The sequence below is a fragment of the Dermacentor andersoni genome, chromosome 9 (assembly GCF_023375885.2).
Source record: "Dermacentor andersoni chromosome 9, qqDerAnde1_hic_scaffold, whole genome shotgun sequence".
NCBI classification, from domain to species: Eukaryota; Metazoa; Arthropoda; class Arachnida; order Ixodida; family Ixodidae; genus Dermacentor; species Dermacentor andersoni.
Window position 1 is genome coordinate 126,634,926 of NC_092822.1, and position 20,995 is coordinate 126,655,920.

General features: G+C 48.5%; 1 protein-coding gene and 1 long non-coding RNA gene across 14 annotated transcripts in view; both read left to right on the top strand.

The window, feature by feature from the left end:
* The window catches only part of LOC126529739 (uncharacterized), a 345,564-nt gene that overhangs the window by 253,545 nt on the left and 71,024 nt on the right, over positions 1-20,995 (top strand). The gene's annotated exons all lie outside the window — the stretch shown is intronic.
* LOC129384478 (uncharacterized) lies at positions 12,546-20,950 on the top strand. The gene is made up of 2 exons (XR_008612199.1): positions 12,546-17,821; positions 20,857-20,950. It is a non-coding gene; the product is annotated as an uncharacterized lncRNA (long non-coding RNA).

A 20,995-nucleotide genomic window follows, 5' to 3' on the forward strand; every position in this document is an offset into this window, starting at 1 on the left:
GGGCGAGATCCTTTCCTTGTGAAAATTTTGTATGGCAGTTTTGCTGTCACTGATCACAAATTTCGCGTCTGTTCCAGCGCAAGCTAATGCGATCGCAATTTCGTCGGCAACTTCTATGTTGTGCCCGCGCAGAGTGACAGCAGTCACGGGAATACCCCGGCCGCTGACGGCCATTGCCACCGTAAAACTGCCGCTACCTCCCGCCGCGTTTACATAGGCCACCTCATGTTCCGAGATATTACCGAATCTAATTTTTAATGCTTCGGCTCGTTTGTGCCTCCTGTCTTTGCTATGTTCCGGGTGCATGTTTTTTGGCAGGGGGGGGGGGGGGGGATAATCAGATTTTTTCTAACTTCCCTATCTACTTCCACCTTTTGGGTGGGGCCTCTGCCTGGATTTATTCCAACTTTGGCCAATATGGCTCTTCCTGTCCTCGTGGTGCTAAGTCTCTCAATTTGAGAGGTTCGCACCGCTTCCGCCAGTTCTGCCCATGTGTTGTGCACTCCTAGAGCCATCAGTCTCTCTGTTGATGTACACATGGGCAGTCCCAGCGCTCGTTTTGCGCATTTTCTCATTAGAGAATCAATCTTTTCTCTTTCCACCACTTTCAAGTCGAGATATGGCGTTGCATAGCTCACCCGGCTGAATATATACGCCTGTATTAGCGTAATTAAATTTCGCTCCTTTAGCCCTCGGCCTTTGCTGGCCACCCGCCTAATTAGGCTCAGGGTCTGTATTGCGTGATTCTGCAGCCTCTTGACGGTCTCGCCATTGTGGCCGTGTGACTGGAGAATCAGGCCCAAGGTTCTAATTTCCTCGACTATTGGTACCTCTTTACCCGCCACTTTAATTTTGATCTCCGACGGTGCCTTGCACCTTAAGTGTTTCGGATTGTATATAAACAATTCTGATTTCTGCGGCGAGCATACTAGGCCTCTCTCGGCCGCGTAATCGACTATGATGTCGGTGGCGGCCTAGAGCAGGCTTTCGACGGCTGAATCACTTCCCCGGTTGACCCAGAGGGTGATATCATCCGCATATATACTAAATTTTAATCCCTCGAGCTCTGGCAATTGCTCGGGGAGTTCTCTCATAGCCACGTTAAGAGTAGGGGCGACAGCACTGATCCCTGGGGCGTACCCTTATCCCTAGCTCAATTGTGGGGGATTCCAGCGCTTGGAACCTCATGCAAGCAGTTCTTCCCGTCAGGAAGTCCCTGATGTATCGATATGTCCTGGTACCTACATTAATCTTGTTCAGCCCTTCCAGGACCGCCTCATGCTTTACGTTGTCAAAAGCCTTCGTGAGGGCCAGTCCCAGAATTGCTTTTGCATCTTTAGACCTTGAGTCTATTATATCATGTTTGATTTGGAGCATGACGTCCTGCGTACACAAGTGAGGTCGGAACCCGACCATCTCATGTGGCCACAGATCGCCCTGCTCCATGAAGCCCATCAGCCTGCTTCATGAAGCCCATCAGACGACGTGCTCCATCAATTTCCCCACGCATGAAGTTAAGGAAATTGGCCGTCAGTTTTCCAATTACGGAGGCTTCCCGGGTTTTGGTATTAAAATAACGCTTGCCGTCTTCCACTGCTGTGGGAGCTCGCCTTTTCCCCAACACTCCTGCATGCACTTAGATAACTAATGGAATCATCGTCTAAGTTCCTCAGCATTTTGTTCGTTACTTGGTCAGGGCCCGGAGCCGACTTCGTTCTGAGTCTTACAATCTCTGCTCGCACTTCCGCTTCTGTGATGGGGGCGTCCAACGCCTCGTTAGGCGCTCCACCATAGTCGGGTAGTGGAGTTCGCGATGTTTCCCCCACGAACGTCTCAATTAATTTCTTCATGAAATAACCATCGTTCCCTACGAACGCGTGCCTAGCTTTTGCCAATCTTATACCGGATTGAGTTTTCGAGCTTGCGGGGTCCAACAAGTGCCGGAGGATGTTCCACGTCTTGGAGAGGTTCATGCTCCCCTCCATTTCGTCACACTTGTTGGCCCAATTTTGTTCGCATAATGTAAAAGTAAAATCTTCGATTTCCTTATTATGCCTAGCAATCCTTCTTCTGAGGTTGCGGTTCCATCTCTGATTTTTGAGACGACGCTCCATGCTTTGCTTAGCTTCCCACATATGCAGAAGACAGCTGTCCGCTATCTCCGGGGCGTTATCCCCTTCGAGCGTTTTTGTCGTCTCTAACGTCCGATTTGAGCGCAGTCGTCCATTCCTCGATGTTTCTGATGGGCCCCAGTTCCTGCGCTCTCCTGATATCTCTAAATTTATCTCATTCAACGACGGCCGGCGCGCGAGCCCTGCGCTTTTGAAGGCCCTCTTTCAGTATGAAAACAATTATGTAGTGGTCGCTGCCAAAATTTTGACCTGAATTATGCCATTCTAGATCCTTAATGTTTTTCGAGAATGTCAGATCTGGAGATGTATCCTTACTAACGCTATTGCTCACCCTCGTTGGACTCTCAGGGTTCGTGTGCAGAGTGAGCCCTATGTCATTACACCCGACTACGTGCGTAATGTTCCCACGAAGTAGGAAGCATTCTTTTATATATGCCCGCTCAGCCGCAGTATTCGGGAAAGCTAGCCACCGCTTACGCACTGCCGCATAGATAAGCGCGTCAGACACATCTCTGACACAGTGGCTAACAGTAGTTTGATGGCGTTCCATGTAACGCTCGGCGCCGACGCTTCCCTGAAAAGTCCCAGTCCCGTAGAAACAGAGGGCACAGAGGACTTGCTCTACGACGGTGAGCGAATGAAGCCCGCCACGCTGTCTCCGCAGACGAGAGCCTTCGCCTAGCACGTCACACAGCAAGCGCACTGATGTCTTCGACAGGCGAAAATGACGCTGAAACTTTCCGTCGGTAATGTAGGTGAACGGGTCCGGACGGTCATACTGGCGCTTGCTGCCGCTGGATGCATTGACACAGGCTGCTGCTGCCGCCGCCATGTTCCCGAGTTGAACTCGGAGGGGGTTTCGCGATGTACGAGTTTAGCACGAGTTCGCCTGTCAATCAAAACCAGAGGTCACGCCCTACGCGAGGCATGTAACTCTTGTGCGCGCACCCACTACAGTTGGGCCACGCCCAACTTATCTTCCGGCAACAGCGACGCGGTGTCGAGCTGAGAGGCATCAACAAACTTGACCGCCGACATAAAGCACGCACAACGCACTGTCACCGGTGATGTACTGAGCACCACTATCAAAAACAAAGCGTTGACTGTCGCTGGCTTATGCATACATCTTCTCAGGCTCAGATGGCCCCACAACACGGTTTCATTGCCTGCATTGTGGCGCGTAGCGCACAGTAAATTGTCGGCACGTCACTGTAGCTGCTTGCAAGGCGTCGATGCGCCGAGGGGGACGACGATGCTGAGGAGTGCGTATCGCAGCAGTCGTATGAGATGGCTGCTCTGTCATCGGTGATGAAACGGAGCCACAGCGTCGTAAACACGATCAGCGTCCGAGAATCGCTCGCTCTTCTAGACCCAGTGCAATGGCATTTCTTCATCACAAGCACTGCGCACTCAACAGTTCCAACACCTCTCTCCGTTCGAAGTCTGATTTCATAACTGCACACAACAGCCCTCACCTGCCAAATGCGATTGCTGCGGTGTCGTTACGATATCCATCTGCGATCGCTGCTGGCTCCAGCAGAGGTAATCCGCAAGCACCTTCGACTGCACAACACACTCATATACTGCGTACATGCGCTCAGAGGCACCTTCACTGGGCAAGCGATGACAAGCGATGAATTGTGTCGCTGGGAAGCACGCGCACAAAGATAAACTGATATATTTTCACTGAACTGCGTCACTACGGACTCTAAAATAACATACCGCCATTTTGCAACGACAGCCGTTGTGTCATGCTTAGTTGTTAAAGCGGGGGCCTTAATAGCTTAGTGAAGCGCCTGCGATGAACAGCCGTACCGCGGCGCTGCGTTTCTATTCCCCTAATAGAGAAAGAGTGGCCATGACCCTCCATGGATCATGACTGACTTTATTGAGAATGGTACTGTAGCGCCCCTAGGCGACTTATCACTGTATGAACGCCCTCGTGTGTGTGACCCTCTTCAATGTATCTGCTTCTAAGCTTTCGCCTCACTGTCGCCACTCGCGGCAAGAAGTGCAATATTTAATAATTTGCTCGATCTCCGTTTGTCATCACAAATTTCTAGCACTGAAAACAAAAAAAAAAACAGATACTTAAAGCAACAAAAATGGTCGTTATTTTATTTGTTGTACTTTAACGTATTCGTTTGAGTGAAAGTGTAGGTGCAAGAATGCGCCGGATGTACCCTGTTCGCATTCGAAGGAGGAAAGAATGATAGTGCACGAAAGAGGAGGCACGCCCTAGACGCGCCCGGTAAAGGCGTGGCAAGCGGTTCACGGCAAGTGTGCAGACATACAGCGGGACAGTCACGGTATTGCTAAGTTGTGATAATCCGCTGATAACAATACGCGGCGCTGGCGCGTTTCGTTGTGCAGCCTTCTGCGCTTGAAACGTGGAAGCAGCGTGCCGCGCAGGGTGCGCTCACGTTGTCATACGCGGCTTTTTGTCTACATATTTTTTTGGCTGTAGCTTTTGCGCGTTCCGCGCTATCTCCGTTCACTGACTGCCGTCGGGCAAACTCGGGTAAAACTCGGGTGAACGAGAAACTCGGGGCATCCTGTATAGCACCCTAGATCGTGTTCAATGGCCGCGATATTTTTTTTTCACGAGCGTTGTGACCGAGGATTTCTCCCCCCTGCCACTATGAAATGCCTGATAACCTGACAGTTTTGCGGGTCCTCCAGTTTCCTGGAGGGCAATCGCCAAAGGAGTCTCATCTAATAGCGGAAGGCACTGTTGCAGAATCGACTGCTTGCGCCGGAAGCCGCGACAGTTCCACTGCCAGATTTGATTTTCATTTGCGCGCCTGGCCATTTTGCAGTTGCGTGACGATCTGCTCCATATTATGTTGCCACCCGTTCATGGCGACCATCTCATTCCTTAGCCTTGGGCATTCCTCGGCCTGTTTCTGAACTGCCCCGAGGACAGCTTGAATTTGGATGTTGATATGGTTCATAAATTCATTCATCTTGGCCTCTAACCTTTCCAAATTTTCGACCCTTTTCTCTATAGCCTGAATAGGGTCGGCGTCTTGAATTTTGCGTTTCGTTGGTGGCGGGAGGGACGCCTCTGTGACCATCTTATCCTCTCCTTGCGGCTGTTGACGTGCCGCTGGGGGGGGGGGGGGGGGGGTCATCTGTCTAATGGGTTGTTGCGGAGGAGGGGTTGCCTGCCTCTGTGATTTCTTTAAGTTTTCGATTTCGGACCCTTGCGAATCGACTATCCCCGATAATTTTTCGCCCATTTTCTTTGATTTCTCAATTTCCTCGACCCGTTTATCCCTCTGATTATTTCCTGGGAGACCTTGCCCGCAAAATTCACACCCTTACGCTCCTTGCTCCTACCTCGTCTCCATGGGTTGGCAGGGTCCCTTGAGCTCGAGCGCCCCCTGGACTGGCTCCTGGCACGGGAACCGGAGCGTCCTTTGGGCGGCGGTGATGATCTGCTCTGATTTACTTCCAGTTTTGGGAAAGAGTCCTCGCGGAACTTGAAGTCTTTGCCCCCTTTGGGTTCGCGTTGTCGACTTTGATGTCCCCCACCAGTCGTCGCGGCTTGTTCCATCTTCTCCCACTGTCGCTTCTTAACTTCGTAGGGAGTGCGGAAGAGTTCTCGGCACTTGGGATCTCCTAGGGCGTGGCCTTTGCCGCACAGCTGGCATTTCAGCTCACACCTGTAGTCACTTGACGGGTTCTCGAGGCCGCAGCCACGGCACTTGACGTTCGTCGGGTCCGGGCACACGTCAGCGCGATGCCCGTCGGCCACAGGCGACACACACTTCGTATTTTTTGCGGTATAGCTGGCATCTGTGCGGTGCCCCGTTGAGGTAAATCCACCTTGGCACTTCTTTCTCCTTGAAGAGAATAAAGATCGACTGTGAATCTTTGCCCAGCCTGCGGACGCCTCGAATCTCGGGGTTATCCTTGCGGTCTAGGCGATACAGAATTTCTTCGATGGAGTATCCGAGTGGAACCCCGTAGATGACTCCCTTTCCGCAGTGCTCGGGGGTGGCCACGTAGGCGAAACTCTCCACTTGTTCGCCGTCGAACATGAGGTGTTTCACGCTCGCGTAGTTTAGCTTCCTCTCCGCACTCGTAGTGATGACGAGAACGGAGTGCTGCTTCATATTTGGAGTTATTATATCTTCCTTCTCTTCGCATGGGTTAATCCCCGCCGACATTTTGATGATGTCAGTCAGATATGCTGTTCCATATTTGGTAAGCTTAGGATTAGGTAAGATATCACCTTACGTTACATTTGCGCATAATACGGCTCGCCAAGAGACAACACACGTGACACCTTTCGAAATCGTTTACGTCCGGGAAGGGACAACAATGTTGGCGCAATGCTGCCACATGAGTGCGCTGATGACGAGACTGGTGCCGAGTAGTTCAGGCAGCACGCAGAGGAAGTCAGGCAGCTTGCGCCTTAGCGAATCTAAGAACAGAACTACAATGCCAGAGACTATAATAGTCGGCACAGGCCCGTCACGCACAATGTCGGTGACTAGGTGCGGGTCTGGATTCTTATTCGTCGGCGGGGGCTATCTGAGAAGCTCCTGCGAAGATACTTCGGGCCGTACACAGTTCTGCACCGCATCAGCGACATGAATTATGTTGTTCCCGACAGTCATAACTGCTCTAAACACCGGCGGCATCTGCCCGAGGTTGTGCACGTGCTTCGTAAGCCATGCTCTTCCTAATAACCTCAATTTTGCACCGTCTGTGCACTGCCCTAGGAGGTTGTATCGGCACGATGCTTGCTTTCTTTAAAAGGAGGGGCGAATGCCACACCCTATATGTTCGCCGAGGGTATGTGCCAGGCCATGAAAACGATGCTGAAGCAGCGCACAGGTAGCGAAAACACAGACGACAACGACGTCACGTTGACTGCTCTTATAAAGTGCTTTTACACGTCCTCTACACCAGCTTTCCCGTCTCCTACTAGGTCGCGACAATATTGTCACGTAGTAGTGATGGTGAATAATACAGCGGAAAAACTGTGAATGACGAAACTAACTTTTTATTGGGCGAACTTGGGCCCATAAAAGCAAGTTACACTGAAAGCACAGCGATAGCGGCGAACACGGTCGGCGATCATTGAAATCCCTTCTGCCGGTCAAGCGCGTCGGCTTTTATACATGAGCCATCGAATGTTTCAGAATATTCGCTGGTGCCCGCATGTCTTCGAGAAAGTTCAACACAATTCGCGTCGCACATACAGTCAGATTACGTAAGCTTTGGTGACAACAGACAGCAGAAAGAACCATCGATAACATTCGAGAAACTTCCGATTCATGCGGTGGCGTCCCGCGCTGAGCGATAACATTTGTTAGACGGTAAAAAGCGGTCACCCGAAAAAGGTAAACAAGTACACGTGTCAATATGAAGAGGTTCTTCTGTTGTGAAGATTTTTCATTTACCTGCCTGATGACACAATAAGTGACGTAATAGTTCTGCGCAAGCGCGCAAGGTGGAGAGTAGTAGTCTATTACAGAAAAATAAGACGTACACTCAATGGTAGCAATTGCTACAAAGGAAACGACTGTAGCAATTGCTACATTGAGTGGATGTAGCATTTTCCCATAAGTAATAAGAATAATTGTGGAATACCCCTTTCTTAAGCGAACCTTTTCCGCTGGTTGATTAAAGTGTTGCCCCAATATTGCTGTAAATTATTAAGGGGATAGTCTTATACAACACTGACAGCAAGCTACTGGGCATATAATTTATCCATTATTTAGCGTGTCCCTTCTGACGAACTACTATACTGTTGGCATTTTTGTAACTGTATGGCACACTTGAAGTTGTGAGGCATTGCGCATAAAGGGTCACAAACTTTTCGTCTAAAGAGCTCTTCTATTTTTCCAAGTTGCATTGTAGCTTTTTGCCGGCACATATCTGGTAACCTCCTTCTAGGCTAATCACTGTTAACGCATGGCGCGTCTGGTTTCACATCACCTGGTCACGCATGCGCACTATAATTATGCAGCACTATCGCACAGAAATCACGTATGCATCAAACACTACAGCGCTATAAGTCATCTTTTGAGTAAATTAGTGAGTTAGAGGGTTGACTTCGACAAAAGCTTTCTTATATTTCGTAAAATATGCTTCTAGAGCAAATCTTTAAAAGGTGTTACTGCTCCTGCCTAGAATGCTTGCCTCTGAAAGACTAGGCTCGCAAGCAAACGTGGCCTGCAAAATATGTGCCCCCTTTTCCTTTTCTTTTTGCCTAGTTTTTGCGCATGCTCCCTAAAGTGGTCATTCACACAACATTCGGCCTGACCGATATACATTGTACCGCAAGAAGCGAGGATGGCATAAACCACATATTTCGGGCCCTTAGCGAAGGCCGTCTCAATGCCGTGTGTGACAGCGTCGTCTACATTCACAACAAAGTCGAGAACGCTGGTTATAAAGGTTATTAGGGAATGAAAAAAAAACACAACAGAAGCTCCATGAAGCTTAGCAAGCGTTTTGAGGGTGTGCCTCAAAATATACCTTGCGTATATATGGTATAATCTCTGACGTGAACTTAGCATGTTGGGTCTCTGCCTTTGTGTTCCATGCTTTGCATTTTCCAGTTGTGCATCGGCTACAGCATAAACGACAGACAAAGCCAAGCTAGGTGCGAAAGGGCAGCCCACTTGGGTACTGAAACGAGGCCGCGTTTACTGTTTGCGCTATTTGCGCGGAGTTAATTCTAAGCACAGCGTAGCTAATGTTCTTTTCACCACCATATCAAATCTGGAATCATGTGCTAATTCGCATGGGTAACACCCTCAGCATACAGAACATTCACAAAAAGAAATATATAAATCCAAGAAGTGCAGACCTTTGGTGTAAAAAGAATGCCTTCACTTTGATTATTGAAATCGTCTAAAATCAACGCAAGGGATGTAAGCACACCTATTCTTTTTAAATATTGACACGTGTACTTATCTTTATCGGGCAACCACGTTGCGCCGCCAAACAAACACAATCGCACAGCGTGGGACGCGCCTGCATGTATCCGAAGTTTCTGGAAAGTTATCGATGCTTCTATCCGCTGTCTGTTGTCACCGAACCTTATGTTATCTGAATTCATCACCTGACGCGAATGGTGTAGAACTTTGTGGAAGGCACGCGGGTCCGAACGATTAGTCTGGAACATTCGATGACTGTTCTTTAAAAGCCGACGCGCTTGACCCGCTGATCAGATTTTCGACGATCGCCGAATGTGTTCGCCGCTCTCGTTGTGCTATAAGTGTAGCCTGTTTTGTGGGCACAGGTTCGCCCAATAAAACCTAGTTTCGCCTTTCACAGTATTGCTACTGTGTTCTTTGACGTCACGACCACGTGACAATATATTAAAAATCATCAATATACTTCAAACTATTAAACATTTCTCTGCATTAAAATCATGCTAGATAAATCTATCAATAAGGACAACAGAAGAAGTCACACTAAAAGGAGCAGCACATGACACAATGCAAGCCTCTCGAGGCTGCAGAAAAGGTTGCTTGTTAGAAAGAATAAAAGTGGTGCCTAATTACAATTGACATGAAGGTAAAGAACTGTCCATTGACAGGCCTACAGAATTCTCGAAGTCAGTGACATTAATGCTTCCAATACGCTCCCTTACAGATCCGAAAAATTGATACTGAGTTATTCACTAACAAATATCTACGTCAACATAGAAACCATAATTTATTCCTGTTTGCACTTCACAAATTAGGCATTCTCAAACAAATTCTTGACGTCGGTGCGATCAATCTTCTTTAACCCATAAATAAGGACACGCTCACATTGTGCTGCCATGCCCCACGGCCTTACACAATAATTCAAGAAAGAATCTGAGGTTTATAAGTTGTAGCGGTAAAGACGATCAAAGTGCGTTCTTGTGTGTTCCACATTTCATTCGTTTTCGTTATGGATTTCATTCTGAACTTCCAAATTCGATTCCAAAACAAATGAATTGGTACTTCACACTGACAGCGCTCTTCTTGGGAGGAAAAACTTCTTTATCTATGTCCGCCTAGGTTTTTTTGTTAAGTAAGTGCCTAAAGCTACGCTGGACGAGGCGTGCGAACAATCTAGTTCCTCACCCTAGAGATGCAGCGGATCCGTCAGGAGAACGCTCTTCCGGAACCGCAATGCATCTTCAGAACGCGGTGGTTAAGGTGCGTACAGGGCTCTTTCTCATATACGGCCTGTCCTCACACGTGCTGGCTTGCAACTTGCACAAACGAGAAGCAAGTCGTAGTGCATTTCGACAGCAATTCGTGCTAAAGCAGTAGAGGGCTCACTGTTCTAACGAAAAGGGGCGTTTCGAAGGGAATGCGAGCGAGGTTGTGGAATAATAGGCTGAAGTATAATGCGTGTAAAGCGCACACGAATACGCCGTACAAACTTTCAAATGAACAAAAACAATGCGGCAAGGCAATTTTGTCCTGGTTAATATGACAACTCGAAAACTTACTAGGCCAGTTTAAGAAGTGGCGATTAGGTCACGTGTCTGCAGGCCACACTGCGGCCTCCGTCGCGACGTACTTCTTTCATTGTTTGCTCTTGTATCTCTGTTTCTTTAATCATCAGCACCTCTGATGTGACGTAAATGTTTTCGCCAATTAGATCTGAAAATGACAAATGACTGCAAGGAACGCGTCCTTACAGCCGCTCGACAGTGAAATCTATTGCGCAGTTTATTCCGCTCTTCCCGCTATTCCGGAGCAAGAAAATTTTTTAAAGGGCAACTCCAGTGATTTTTCTACATAAACTGATCTGAATAAAATTTGCTGAGTGGTGTCTTCTGCGCGCTAGTTTCCTAGCGCGAAGCGGGCCGCTCTCACATCAGGACCGAGAGGCCTAGCCTCTCGGCCACATCGCGGGCCCGATGGACTGCCCATGTCTGTTGTTCTCGTTCGGGGCTACGGAGAGCCGCGTCCTAACGCTCTTTGGTGTTGACCTTGTCGCTGTTTAAGCAACCACATGGCGCGTTTTTCGCGAGCGAAAAACGCGAAGCGCGACAAGCGCCCGCGTTGCCGTCGACGCGCGAGCACCCGTATACGAACAGAAGGAGCGGCGCTAACGCGCCGCGTTTTCCGGGTTGCCAGACAACTCCCAACAACGTGAATTGTCTTTTCTACTGCATATATTATGTGCCCTTAAACGTACAGAACATTACAATAAAAACCGTCCTCGTGTAATTCAACAGCGACATTTTTTTCCCACAGGACCCGACGCTTCTCCACTTTGGTTATGAGGGCCGCGTTGAAGGTTGCCTTGTCCATTACAAACACAATGCGCGAACGAAATCATGGTAGCACGTGTTTTGTTTGACGCACGCGCCAGTTCTGCCGAGAAAAAGAAATTGCGCCAAAGAGGTTCCATCGAGGATGGATGGATGAATGTTATGAGCGTCCCCTTTGGAACGGGGCGGTGGGTTGCGCCACCAAGCTCTTGCTATTATACTGCCTAATGTCCTACCTAAGTTAAACAATAAAAAAATAAAAAGGGAAATAAACACTATGAACTCCCACACATAAATTTTCTGATCCCCTATTGCTAACTGTGCGACTCCGTTTTTTGTCGCTTCCCTACTTTCCGTCCACCAATCCTCCAATCGCCTCTTACTAATGCCTATTGCGGACATGTTTACTTTTCCACTGCTCCCGCTGAACCCAAGGGCTTCAAGGAGGCCAGTGGTGCCTAAATAGACCGCTGGGTCTATTCACATTCTAATAAAACATGCTCCATAGTTTCCCTAGCTTTACTGCAGCAAGCACATGATTCTTGTTCCTTCTTATATCTCGCTTTATAGGTGCGTGTTCTAAGGCATCGCGATCTCGCTTCGACAAGTAATGAGCTTCTCTTTGAGTTATCATAAATTGTTTCTTTTCTGATTTCGTGTTTTTCCTCTTAAGCAGGTACTCGTGGCAGGTTTCCTTTCCATTGCCACCACCCATGAGATTATTTCAGCCTCTCTGACTTTCCGCTTGACCGTCTTTGTTGCTGCGTTGCCCACCCCACCCTACAGGCCACATGCTTACTGGTAAGCTTCCTAGTTCTTTTCCTCCACTCTGAATCAATGTTTTTACTGTGCAGATACCTGAACACTCTCCCAGCCCATTCACTTTCTTCCATATTCCTCAGCCGTTCTTCATACTCAATTTTACTGCGAGCTTCCCTCACTTCAAAACTAGTCCAGCCCATATCACCCTGCACAGCTCCATTTGTAGTCTTCCCGTGAGCGCCCAATACGAGGCAACCCACTGACTTTTGGTTCCCATCGAGTCCTGATTGTACCCCTTATTTAAAGCAAACAACGTCATTTCCAAAGTAAGTCCTGGAACCATTACACCTTTCCACATGCCTCGAAGGACCTCGTACCTATTGTATTCCCATAGCGCTGTGTGCTTCTTTATGGCTGCATTTCTCTTCCCCTTAACTGTTATTGTTTTTTCCTGTGTTTTCATATATCTATTGCCCTCGTTTATCCATATACCAAGGTACTGATATTCTGTGGCCCGAGGTATTTCCTGGCCATGTATTCCATTCATGTCTGTTCGCTGTTTTCATTGAGATGCGCCGAGAGCAGGGCCATCTGGTGGCAAAAGCAAAAAGCCAAATGCCGCTTGATTTACCTGAACTCTGATTGGCGGACGCGCCGCGCGACGCGTTTTTTTTTTTTCTACTCCAAGCAGCAGCACGCGGCGGCGCGAAATGACGCGCGCGTTCCACCATCTGCGCGTCAATCGCGCCTGCGATCGGGCCATGCGGTTCCGCCTTAACGCGGAGCACCGCCAGAGCACATGTTATAAGTCGGCTACGTTACCGCATCGCGGGCAAGCGTGCGAAGCCAAGGCTCCGGGAAATATTTCGCCTAATAGTAAGGGATTGGGATAGGTTCCCGTCTGCAAGAGCGTCGGGGTGAGAGCTTGGGGTCTGTTTAGCTTTATCTGAGGAGGAGGATATGACCGGCACGCCAAGCAAAGGTGCTTCGGGAGTTCGTTGTATGAGAGAAGTGTCCCATTCTCCCATGTGTGCGGGAAACCATATGATCGCGTGCGGGTTAACTTCCTTGCCACGGAGGATCGCCAGGGCCTGTCTGGAAACGGTGCCCTTGGCAAAGGCTCTCATTGCGGCCCTCGAGTCACTGTGTAATCGGGTTTTCTTGCCATCAAGGATTGCCAGGGCTATGGCTATCTGTTCGGCTGTCTCTGGATCTGTTGTATATAGAGACGCGGAATTCGTGACGTTTCCTCTACCATCCAGAAAGACCGCGGGGAACGCTCGCCTGCTGGGTTCGAACGCGGCGTCGACGAAAGTGCTTTCTTCTACTCGTTCCCTGGCTTTCTCGAGCAGGGATTTGGCTGTAGCTCGCCTTGTGCCCACAGCGTGCACTGGGTGTGCGTTCCTCGGGACTTGGATGACCATGATGCAGTCCCTCAACTTCCTCTGCATCTCACAGTGCTTATCTTGAGCTGTGGCGGGCGAGACGCCTACCCTGTTCAGAATTTGTCTTCCGAACTGCGTGGTGGAGAGTCTGATTTATTGAGTTTTTTCCAGCGCCTCGACAATCTCTTCTAGAATGTTGCGCACGCCCAACTGCACGAGCCTCTCGGTGCCCATATATATGGGTAACCTAACTCCTGGGCTCTCTTAGTCCCCTTTCTCAGGAGCGGATTGAGTTTGTCCCTCTTCGCCTTCTGCCATTCGTGCATTGCAACGACGTAGGCAGAGCTACAGAGAACGAAGGAGTGCACCAATCGGACGATGTTGTCTTAGCGTAGGCCTCTCTGTCGGTTGGTGGCTCTCTTGATGAGTTTAATGTCATTGTAACGCGTATTGTATGCGCTGTGCCTGCCAGCTCAATATGGCCATATGGGTCCTTTGAAGGCGAATTTGAGCGTCGTAGAATTTTTTTCACTAGCTAACAACTGTTCAAGGTTATGGCCCACCGAAAGACAAGCCTTTATGTAACTGAAGTTTCTCAATTGTTATCGCTCGTTCCATCCGTTGTACTTTGGTACCGAAGGTTGCAAAATGATATTGTCTGCTCGACACAAATTGTGTATTATTTTCTGGCATCAACAATCAGCCGCGAACCTGGGACGAGTCCTGTATAAAAGCCGAGATGTTTGGCCCACAGATAACATTTTCGACTATCAACGAGCGTGCTCGCCGCTACTATTGCGCCGGGTTTTACTTTTGCTGACTTCAGGTTCACAATAGACAGTTAGGTTCGTGACTTACGTTGGACCAATGTGGTATTTCACTATCAACGCATCGTGACAATATTTTAACATTCTGGGCGCCTGGTTCCGCGCTCGAAATCGGTGGCAAAATATATATGCACGTCGATGTGAACAGATGAATTAACAATCGCATGAGGCATGATAAGGCGTTCAGACGTGTGTCTTTGAGCCAATGACTGAAGCGATAATAGCTGAGGTTGCCAGGGTGGTTAGAAATGGCAATCATTCCTGCCATATATGGATCATATTGCATTTTACAGCGCAGCTCTTGCGTGCCATTTCCTGCGACCAGCGCCAGCGTGGATGTCGTGCCTCGTAACCGAGCGAACGAGCACAGGGAAGGATTAAAGCGTACGCGAAGCGCAGCGTGAGATGAAAGACGGTGATAGCGAAGAGAGCGGGAGGCGGAAATCGGAGGAGGAGGGTATGGAGAAAGTGTGAGAAGCGTAGTGCCATGCGAGCACGGGCTCTGCGGTTAGGATGACTACAAGATGGCGCAGGAGTAGCGCGCATCGTCAGTGTGGAAACAAAGCACTGTATGAGCGGGGGTCTGTATGCGGCGGCTGCCCCGAATCGAGCCCACGCTTTAACCATGCGCAGCCTCTCGCGATATTGCGATTAGCGAGGCAGTTGCACCACAGTTTGCTCCATTAGGAACGTGCCGCTGCAGACTGATATTCCGCACCAGCCAATATATCACGAAATCAAAACACGCATAGGGATGCGCTCAAATTTTGCGTTCAGAAGCATTGTAATCGCTAGTGATTTTTTTTTTTGCGCAGAAATTCGTGTGGAAGCTTATATATGTCCTAATAATGGTTGGGAGACCAAATTGTAGAACTATATTCAAAGATAGGTCAAACTAGTTTTATTTAGGCCGTGAGTTTACACTTTTCATTGAAATTTTCTAGCGTGCGTTTAGATAGCCGACCTTTTGAAGTGCTTTTTAACAGATAAGAGCGGCATCCTTCAACTCCAAGGAAGTCCAATTCGTTGAAATTGTCATGGTAATTATTTCCGTTAGTGAAAAAGAGGTTAGAAGGCTATTTTTTGTTAGTGATAGTTATCGGCGCTGTTTTTTATATAAAATGACGCTTGCCAGACATGACTCCAGTGGGAAAACGAAGCAAAAATGTTGTTAAGCCCGATCTGCTCTTGAACCTTATTAATGGTGGCTTAAAACACACAGTCGTCAGAATGCAAACGATGTTTGACATTGGTGTACTGATAGGTTTTGTCGCATCGTTATTATTGTGAGCACAACATTCGCATCTCATCTTCCTCACCTGTGCATATATCATCATCGACTCATCACCATATCTGTACATATCATCATGAGAGACGCGACTTCTTTTTCGTCCTGGTGCGGAATCCTCGAGACTAAAGAAGTTCCTCAGGAGTGTAGGAGACTGCTCCTCGTTCCCCAAGTCGTCTCACGGTTCCTACCTGGGTGGTCGCATCACCCCAGCGGCACTGTCAAGCCAAGACCCACCTTGTACAACTGACGCCACCGTCTCTGCCCAGTCTTCTTCCATCTGGACTATCAACAGCCGTCAGCGTGACTCCCAAGTATTCGGGCTTACGCGGCGAAGACGTCCAAGACTGGTTCGTGAAATACGATGGAGTCAGCGACTAAACAGGTGAAATAAATCCAATAAACGTCGCAATGTACCTTTCTACCGCTCTGGCGTCGCTGAAAGTTGGTTCTTGTACCAGGGGTCCTACTTACCTGAGTAGACTGTATTCGCGCAGGAGTTTTGTGCTATTTTTGGTGTTCCTGCTATTCGCCATTAAATCACGAAAAAGAAGCTTGTCCACCGTGTCCAATTTTCCGGAGAATCGTATCAATTTATATTCAAGATGTCCTCGCCCTATACAGGCGTGTAAACTCCACTATGTCCGAAAGCGACCGCCTCCGTCACATCATCAAGGGAATCAAAACTATTGGCTTCAATGCCCTGGCTACACAGAACCCTACAACCCTGCCAGATCCTCCATCAAATCATCAAGGAAATCAAAACTATTGGCTTCAACGTCCTGGCTACCCAGAACCTACCATGCTGCCAAGTCCTCCGTCACATTATCAAGGGAATCAAAACTATTGGTTTCAAAGCCCTGGCTACACAGAACCCTACCACCCTACCAGATATCATCACCATGTGCCAGGGCCTTTAGGAACTGCAATTCCTTCGCGTTAACGCAGATACGTATGATGGTCGTCTCCCTGAGACTACGGATCTGCCCACTTTGATCCGTCCATCATACGTGAGGAACTACACGCACAATGTTCTTCCTGTGCTTCCTGCACCGCCACCTCCCTTTCGCCGACCCGCTTGCGCGCAGTTATTAAAGAGCTCGCATCTACTACCCGTGACATGTGTTCTGACGCTACCGGCGCTCCAACTGTAACAACATATTGCCACGTAGGGGTGACTGTGAAGAAAGCAGCGAAACTGGGAATGACGAAACTAGCGTTTTATTGGACGAACTTGTCCCCTCAAAAACAGGCTACACTCAAAGAATGGCGACAGCGGCCAACACAGTCGGCGATCGTCGAAAATATGACCAGCGTGTTAAGCATATCGGCCTTTTTACATCAGTCATACAACGTTCCAGAGTAATCGCTGGTGCCCGCGTGTATTCCAGAAAGTTCTGCATCATTCGCGTCGCGCATACATGAAATCACATGACGCAGGGTTCGGTGACCACAGACAGCAAAATGAACCATCGATTACATTCAAGAAACTTCCGATACGTGCAGGCGCTGACCCGCGCTGAGCGATAACATCTTTAGACGGGGAAAAGCGCTCACCCGAAAAAGCCAAACAAGTACAAATGTCAATAAACAGACATCGCTGCGATGCCTCCACTTACGACCACGCCTGGGACAACATCATCCGCAAGCACACCCGTGGCTTCAGTGTCATGCAGGTTTGTGCTGAACCTTCCAGTCCTGCAGGTACCGAGGGCAAATTGCCCGTTTCTGCCGACGGCGCGAACAGGAAGAGGAGCACGGTTTCGCACCTGAAGAACGTTCCGATAGCTGTCCCGCTATGCTTAATTACCAGCGCCCTACACAACAGATATGCCTCCCACCTCATCTCGGCGCCGCTCACCACGCCGCCGCTCGGTGTCCCCACTTCGGCACGCCTCACAGGCGCTCGGTAAAACTCCGCGCTGCAGTTTTAGGAAGGGAAACTGCATCGATCGGACGGCCTATAATTGCTGCAGAGCGCCGGTCAAATCTATTATAAGTGTTTGTGGAAGGAGGAGGAGGAGGAATAAACATTTATTGATGAGGAAAAAGAAAATGGCGGAAGGGAGCGGTGCAGGGTGCGTCCCTATTCCAAGACTCCAGTGGCCATCGCGACCCACCCAGCTTGGTCCAGGAGGCCCTTCTGAGCCTCGAGGTCAGCAAGAGCGAGGATGGCCTCCCAGGGCTCCCTTAGTAAGGTGAGTACCAAAGGTGAATTAATGGCATGAGGTCTTTTGACGCACTCCCATGTTACGTGAGGCAATGAAGGCCATGACCCGCACCACGGGCAAGAGTTATTGTACAAGGTTGGGTTTATTTTACGGTATCTACCCAAATATGGGTAGGTATGCGTCTGTATTTTTCTATATTTCTGCGCCTCCTCTACATTGAGTAGTTTGTGTGGTGGGACGTACTGTTGCCGGGTTCTTCGCTGGTGCTCCAGTATATCGCGGACCAGTAGGCGATCGTCTTTTTCATCGTTGTGCGTATCTCCAGCTCGGTTACTAAAGCCTCGAGCTAGAGTGTGTGCCTGTTCGTTTCCCGAGGTACCCTCGTGGCCAGGACACCATAAAATTGCATGATCTTCTTTTAATGTGTCGCCTATGATCTTAAGGGCGACTTGTGGTATGTTGCTTTGCAGATACATGCTGCATGCCACTTGTGAGTCGGACATCATTAAAGCTGAGCTGTTTTGCTTTTCCTTGTATGCGATAGCGAGAGCAATCGCCGCTGCTTCCGCTGTAGCAGTGTACCTAGTACGTATCGAGGCTGATGTGTGAAGCGTTCCGTGGCGTGTGGGTTGAACTGCCACTATTACATGTCCTTTGCTAAATCTAGCTGCATCAGTATACATTACGTCTTGATTACTGCCGAAGGTTTTCTGAAGATATTTAGCTCTCGCTTGTCTTCTCGCTGTGTGATAAGTTTTGTTCATGTTGCGTGGGATTGGGGAGACCACTATGCGCTCGCGTATTGGATCCGGCATTGCGGTCGTTTGTTCCTTGGAGTACTGCGGTCGCAATGGGTAGCCTAAACGCGACAGAACGTTTCTACCTGTGCTTGTGAGGCATAGTCGTTCCCTTTGTGTCATAAGAACGGCTGCTCTTAACTCTTCAAATGTGTTGTATATGCCTAGAGCTTGTACTCTCTCGTTTGCCGCATTCTTAGGAAGCCCAAGCGCTGCCTTATACGCGCCACGTATTAGTAGGTCGATTTCTTTGATTTCCGACGGGGTTTAGTCTTGATATGGTAGTCCGCATGTTATTTTGCTAAGAATAAAAGCCTGGACTAGTGTTATGGTTTCGTTTTCGTGGAGCCCTTTACCTTTCTTTGTAATTCTGCTTATTAGTCTAGCGATGCTCCTCGTGCTTGACTTGAGAGTCGCAATAGTGTGAGTGGCTCTTTTGTTGCTTTGTAACCATAGTCCTAGTATTCTGATCATACTTCTTTCTGGTAACGTCTGGTCACCCATCGTTAGGTGGATGCTCGGTTTGTTTCTGTAGTTACGCCCGTGGATCCGGATAAGCTCAGATTTTTCCGGAGCGCATTGCATGCCGTTTTGTTCTGCGAAGTTCTTCACCGAGTCGATAGCCTCCTGGATAGTTTGTTCTTTTTGCCCTAACGAGCCTTTGCATGCCCATAAGGTGATGTCGTCTGCGTAAAACGCGAAGTTGAGGTCATTAATTTTCTCTAGTTGTCGTGCCAAGCGGTTCATTGCGACATTAAATAGAAGTGGTGAGAGGATGGCATCCTGTGGTGTGCCTCTGTTAGGCATTGGGAGTTTGGAAGATCGAATATTTTCCATACCTATTGTGGCTTTACGTCCAGTAAGGAAAGAGCGGATGTAATTGTGGATCTTAATTCCACAGCCCATTCTTTCGAGCTCTTCAAGTATGAGGGTACGGGAGATCGTATCAAAAGCGCTTTTTAAGTCAAGCGCTGCTATGATGTTCTCTCCCCCTGTAGGGATATTTTGCAGCACGTCATCTCGTAGCCTTAAGAATATGTCTTGTGTAGAAAGATGTTGTCTGAAGCCGTACATGTTGTGCGAGAGAAGTTCGTGCCCTTCGATATAGCTGGTAAGCCTGACATGAAGGACCTTTTTGAAAAGTTTGCCTAAGCAGGAGGTTAGAGATACTGGCCTGAGATTTTGCAATGCTCTTGCTTTCCCCGGTTCAGGTATTAAGATGATGGTCGCTTCTTTCCATTGATTAGGAAGCGCTCCCGTTTCGCAAATGTTCTCATTGAAGTATCGGGTTAGGCGTTCCAGTTGCTGATCACTCATAGTTCTTAACATAGCATTCGTGATGCCGTCCTCGCCTGGGGCTCAGTTATGTTTTAACGCTAGAGCGGCGGCATATTCTTCTTGTTTCGTTGTGGTTGCATCAAGCTTGGGATTGTCCATGCCTTTGTACTCTCTCTTATCGATCTTGTCGCCTCCTGTCCCGATGTATCTGCCTGCCAGGGTTTGTATCAAGGATGCGTCATCCCCCTTAAATTCTCCTACCAATGTGCGTAATGCTCTAGTAGCGGCTGTTTTTGTATTGTATGGGTCAAGCATACTCCGCAAAATTGCCCATGTCTTGGTTGTTGAGAGCGTTCCTCGTAACGAGTCACAAAATTGTATCCAGTTGTTCGCTTGTAGTTCCCTAGCATACTCATTTGCTTTTTCTGTCAGTTGTTCTATTCTAGCTCTGAGCTTTCTGTTTAAGCGCTGTCTCTTCCATCGTTTAGTAAGACCGCCTGCCTTCCCACATATGGACGAGGTGGGGATCCACTACCGGTGTTTTTTCGCTTAGCGCGACGTGCTTTGTGTTTGGTATGCCTGCATCATTTGGTGTACCCATTCTTCTATTGTATTTATCGGATCCTGAGGGGTCGGGTAACGTCTATATGCAGCCCAGTCTGTAAATTTCGCGTTTCTGAAAGGCTTTTGTAATTTGGGAGTCGTAGTGGAGTAACTAATAATATAATGGTCACTTCCCAGATTTTCATCCAGGTTCCTCCACTGTCCCTCTTTTACGTTAAATGTACAGGTGAGGTCTGGGTACCTGTCTCCGCAGACGCTATTTCCCAGTCTCGTTGGGGCGAGGGGTAAGGTCTCTAGCTGCATGTTATATTTTTCTACTGCTTCTACTAGGTTTCTGCCCTTTTTTGTATTTGTCCTATAACCCCAATTGGTGTGAGGAGCATTAAAATCCCCGACTAAAATAAACCTGTCTTTTTTTTCCAGATGCCCAAGTGCCCATTCAAGCATCTCGGGAAACGCAGTCTGCCGTTCTTTCGGTGGGCTGTATACGTTGCCAATAAACGTTTTGGTTTTACTCCTTTTTGTAGTGTGTAATTCAATCAATTGGTGCTCCGTTGAGCAT